Source organism: Tachyglossus aculeatus, chromosome 11 (assembly GCF_015852505.1).
Source record: "Tachyglossus aculeatus isolate mTacAcu1 chromosome 11, mTacAcu1.pri, whole genome shotgun sequence".
NCBI classification, from domain to species: domain Eukaryota; kingdom Metazoa; phylum Chordata; class Mammalia; order Monotremata; family Tachyglossidae; genus Tachyglossus; species Tachyglossus aculeatus.
Window position 1 is genome coordinate 54,389,262 of NC_052076.1, and position 6,000 is coordinate 54,395,261.

Genomic DNA, 6,000 nt, shown 5'->3' on the forward strand with positions numbered 1-6,000 from the left:
TTCCCACACTCAGCCCCCTCCTTCCTCTCCCCCTCTCCATCCCCCTCATCTTACCTCCTTCCCCTCCCCACAGCACCTGTATATATGTATAGATGTCCCCCTCCCCATCCTCCCCTCCTTACCTCCTTCCGCTCCCCACAGCACCTGTATACATGTTTGTACGGATTTATTACTCTATTTATTGGTTTATTTTACTTGTACATATTTATTCTATTTATTTTATGTTGTTAACATGTTTGGTTTTGTTCTCTGTCTCCCCCTTCTAGACTGTGAGCCCGCTGTTGGGTAGGGGCTGTCTCTATGTGTTGCCGACTTGGACTTCCCAAGCGCTTAGTAATAATGATGGCATTTATTAAGCGCTTACTATGTGCAAAGCACTGTTCTAAGCGCTGGGGAGGTTACAAGGTGATCAGGTTGTCCCACGGGGGGCTCACAGTCTTCATCCCCATTTTACAGATGAGGCAACTGAGGCACAGAGAAGTTAAGTGACTTGCCCAAAGTCACACAGCTGACAATCAGCAGAGTAGGGATTTGAACCCATGACCTCTGACTCCAATGCCCGTGCTCTTCTCCGTTGAGCCACGCTCTTAGTACAGTGCTCTGCACACAGTAAGCGCTCAATAAATACGATTGAATGAATGAATATGTTTGTACAGATTTATTACTGTATGTTACTTGTACATATTTACTATTCTATTTATTTTATCTTGTTAATATGTTTTGTTTTGTTGTCTTTCTCCCCCTCCTAGACTGTGAGCCCGCTGTTGGGTAGGGACCGTCTCTATGTGTTGCCAACTTATACTTCTCAAGCGCTTAGTACAGTGCTCTGCACGCAGTAAACTTTCAATAAATACGATTGAATGAATGAATGAATATGTTTGTACAGATTTATAACTCTATTTTACTTGTACATATTTACTATTCTATTTATTTTATGTTGTTAATATGTTTTGTTTTGTTGTCTGTCTCCCCCTTCTAGAGTGTGAGCCCGCTGTTGGGTAGGGACCGTCTGTATAATGTTGCCAACTTGTACTTCCCAAGCGCTTAGTACAGTGCTCGGCACACAGTAAACGCTCAATAAATACGATTGAATGAATGAATGAATGTTTGTACAGATTTATTACTCTATTTTACTTGTACATATTTACTATTCTACTTATTTTATTTTGTTAATATGCTTTGTTTTATTGTCTGTCTCCCCCTTCAAGACTGTGAGCCCGCTGTTGGGTAGGGACCGTCTCGAGATGTTGCCGACTGGTACTTCCCAAGCGCTTAGTCCAGTGCTCTGCACGCAGTAGGCGCTCAACAAATACGATTGAATGAATGAATGAATCTTCTGGCCCCGCCCCTCCCGTCGCTGACCCCCTTCCCTTCCCGCCGTCTCCAACAGCTAATAATAAGTACATTATTATTGCACATACTATTAATATATTAACTATATTATTATAACATAATATATTTATATATTATATAACAATTACATCATCATTAATAATCTTGATTAATATGACAGATTAATACCATTATTAATATTATAACATGATTCTATGTAATAATCACAATATTCTATATGTAATAATATATATAATAATAATGATAATGATGATGATGATGATGACAATAATAATAATAATAATAATAATAATAATATTTGTTAAGCGCTGACTCTGTGTCGAGCACTGTTCTGAGCCCTGGGGTAGATCCAAGGTAATCAGGTTGTCCCACGGTGGGGGGGCTCACTGTTTCCATCCCCATTTTACAGATGAGGGAACTGAAGCACAGCTAAGTGAAGTGACTTGCCCAAGGTCACACAGCAGACAAGTGGCGGAGTCGGGATTAGAACCCATGACCTGTGACTCCCAAATCCGGGCTCTTTCATTCATTCATTCAATCGTATTTATTGAGCACTTACTGTGTGCAGAGCACTGTACTAAGCGTTTGGGAAGTACAACTAAGCCACGCTGCTTCTCAGGTGGCCCCGCCCAGCCCTGAAGCTGGTCGTGCCCTCAGGCACAGGGAAGTTAAGTGGTTTGAAACACGCAGCAGACAAGTGGAAGAGGCAGGATTAGAACCCATATCCTCTGACTCCCAAGACCGGGCTTTTTCCGCTAAGCCACGCAGTTTTATTTGTACATATTTATTCTATTTATTTTATTTTGTTAATATGTTTTGTTTTGTTCTCTGTCTTCCCCTTCTAATAATAATAATAATAATGATAGCATTTATTAAGCGCTTACTATGTGCAAAGCACTGTTCTAAGCGCTGGGGAGTTTACAAGATGATCAGGTTGTCCCACGGGGTGGGGGTGGGGCGCTCACAGTCTTAATCCCCATTTTGCAGATGAGGGAACTGAGGCCCATAGAAGTGAAGTGACTTGCCCAAAGTCATTCAGCTGACAAGTGGCGCAGCCGGGATTTGAACCCACGACCTCTGACTCCAAAGCCCGGGCTCTTTCCACTGAGCCACGCTGCTTCTCTGAACCGTGAGCCCAGTGTTGGGTAGGGACCATCTCTATATGTTGCCAACTTGCCCTTCCCAAGCGCTTAGTCCAGTGCTCTGCACACAGTAAGCACTCAATAAATACGATTGAATGAATGAATAATAATGATGGCATTTGTTAAGCGCTTATTATGTGCAAAGCACTGTTCTAAGCGCTGGGGAGGTTACAAGGTGATCACGTTGTCCCATTTGGGGCTCACACAGTCTTAATCCCCATTTTACAGATGAGGTAACTGAGGCTCAGAGAAGTGAAGTGACCTCCCCAAGGTCACACAACAGACATGTGGGGGGGGCCGAGATTAGAACTCATGACCTCTGACTCCCAAACCCGTGCTCTTTTACCACTGAGTCACGCTGCAGATGGCCCCACCCCCTCAGGCAGCTGGCAGCCTTCTCTTCCTCCCACAACTCTTTTGTGTTTATATGTATCCATCTGTGTGTATATTTTTTATACATATTTGTTTATATGTCTTTAAACATTGTTACTTCCCCCGACCTCTAGTTTATTTTAGTGTCATCTTTCTCCGCTACATTATACACTCCTCGAGGGCAGGGATCATGTCTACTACCTTTAATTTTACCTTCCCATCTGCTTGGTACAGCATTCTGCACAGAGTAATGATAATAATAATAATAAAATAATAATAATAATAATAATAATGGCATTTGTTAAGCTCTTACTATGTGCAGAGCACTGTTCTAAGCGCTGGGGGGGGGAATACAAGGTGATCAAGTTGTCCCACGTGGGGCTCACAGTCTTAATCCCCATTTTCCAGATAATAATAATAATAACAATGGCATTTGTTAAGCGCTTACTACGTGCAGAGCACTGTTCTAAGCACGGGGGGGAATACAAGGTGATCAAGTTGTCCCACGTCACTCGCAGTCTTAATCCCCATTTTCCAGATGAGGTAACTGAGGCTCAGAGAAGTGAAGTGACTTGCCCAAGGTCACACAGCAGACAAGTGGCGGAGCCGGGATTCAAACCCATGACCTCTGACTCCAAAGCCCGTGCTCTTTCCACTGAACCACACTGCTTCTCTAAGTAAATTTACTAAGTGCTCAATGAATGATTGATCACCACAGCTCTACCAGCCCTGGGAAAGTTTTCCTTCCAAGACCCGATCTTCTCACATTTGTGAAGCTGTTGATAAAATGCTTCGAATCTGGGTGGCATAAGCTATTAATCACAAAAAATGTTTCATCTATGTGCAGGCTAAATGCTTCTCTGTGTGAGAAATGTTACTTAATAATCTCCAATGCAGTGCTGAAAGAAAAAAAAAAGAAACTCTAGCCAGGATGCGCTTAGTACAGTGCTCTACACACAGTAAGTGCTCAATAAATACGATTGAATAAATGAATGGTGACCTCCACCCACCTTCACCTCACCTTCCAACATCAATCCATCACCCCATCCTTGCTGCCCACCCTGATATTTTTCCTACACCGGAGCCAAGCTCTGGCTTACTTCCAGCACGGCTCCCTTTCCCCTACGTAATAGCTTCGTTAGTAGAGTGGTAAACTTATCACAGTGCTTTGCACATAGTAAGCACTTGATAAATACCATTGTTGAAAGGAGGCCCAAATTTTCACTGTAAACATGGTGGCAGAAAGGGGGTGGGAATTTTAGGGATAGGGATGGGCAGACAAGCTTCAAAGCCCACAAAGCCAAAAGCCATCAGTTCAGGTCTTTTCAGCCCTGATTGAACATTCTCAGGTCTCATCAGAGACCCACTATCGGCTCACCATCTCTCCATGCCTATAAGTTCATTTTCAAAGATGCTTTAAGGAGTTTTACCCGGCTTGACCTAAATCTGTGGGAACAAAATCAAATATTTTTCCCAAGAGCACTGGAATTCTTTGAGCTTTCTGGGAGGCCAACAGATGCAGCTCTCTTTCACTAGTGTGTATATATAATAATAATAATAATAATGATGATGGTATTTATTAAGCGCTTACTATGTGCAAAGCACTGTTCTAAGCGCTGGGGAGGTTACAAGGTGATCAGGTGGCCCCACAGGGGGCTCACAGTCTTAATCCCCATTTTACAGATGAGGTAACTGAGGCACAGAGAAGTTAAGTGACTTGCCCAAAGTCACACAGCTGACAAGTGGCGGAGCTGGGATTTGAACCCATGAACTCTGACTCCAAAGCCCGTGCTCTTTCCACTGAGCCATGCTGCTTCTCTACTTATATGCTTTATAAGTGCTTAAGTATAAGTATATAAGCATATATACATATATTCTTATATACTTCACTTCAGATTGACTCGGCTTTTCGTCAGTGTGATTTTCTAGTTTTAACATTTCAGACTTCTAGACTGTGAGCCCACTGTTGGGTAGGGACCGTCTCTAAACGTTGCCAACTTGTACTTCCTATGCGCTTAGTACAGTGCTCTGCACACAGTAAGCGCTCAATAAATACGATTGAATTCCAGACTATTGGGAAATAAGTGCTCAGTTTCTCTGAAGGAGCAACATGCCTTCATGTTGCACTCTTCGGGAAGGTTGAAAACCTTACCCGAGGAGGGGCCCCGGTTGAATAAGAGTGCTGCAGTCTCCATGGCATGTCTGCTTAGGTCGGTGAATTTTGATTTGTTGGGATTTGCTTGTGGAGCTGTGAATCTGGAGGGGCAGATGAATGAACATTTCCCTTACTTCTGAGAGGCTTCTGTTTGGGTTTTGAAGCCACAGAGGGTGCAGTTCCAAAGAGGGTTTGAGTGCTCAAACGATCTATCTTTGGGTGACACCAATTCAGGGATTCATGCAGCGTAACACGCAGAGTGGGGGATGGCGGCAGGAAAACTGATCGGGACAAGGGAGAGTGGGGAGGATTTCGTTAACTTTCAAGAAAAACCCAAGGCAGGGGAGGAGAGCGTGGAGAGGGAACCAATTTACCTGCAGCGACGGGCTGTAATGCTGGGAGTGTGCCTAAAAGACCTTGGGGTAATTTAAGAAAAAGGTCAGGATATACCTTCAGGCTGAATGTACCGTGGTGGGTCACGGTCCAGGATGTGCCCCTTGGACATCTAAATCTGAGTCAAATGAGGACACTTTGCAGAAACCAGTGATGCCATCTATCCCACGTGAGGCCATGTTGACAGCTACTCAGCACCTGTATCTTCTCAACAAGAAGAGAAGCAGCGTGGCTCAGTGGAAAGAGCGCGGGCTTTGGAGTCAGAGGTCATGGGTTCAAATCCCAGCTCCGCCACTTGTCAGCTGTGTGACTTTGGGCAAGTCACGTAACTCCTCTGTGCCTCAATTCCCTCTTCTGTAAAATGGGGATTAAGACTGTGAGCCTCACGTGGGGCAACCTGATTACCTTGTATCCCCCCAGCGCTTAGAAGAGTGCTTTGCACATAGTAAGTGCTTAACAAATACCATCATTATTATTATTAACAAGGCTTTTTGGGTTAGTGCTTTAGTCTTTTGGGGAGCTTCAAAGTATAACGTATTGGGCCCAAGAACAGTAAACCACAGAAATGGAAGGGTTTATGGGTCT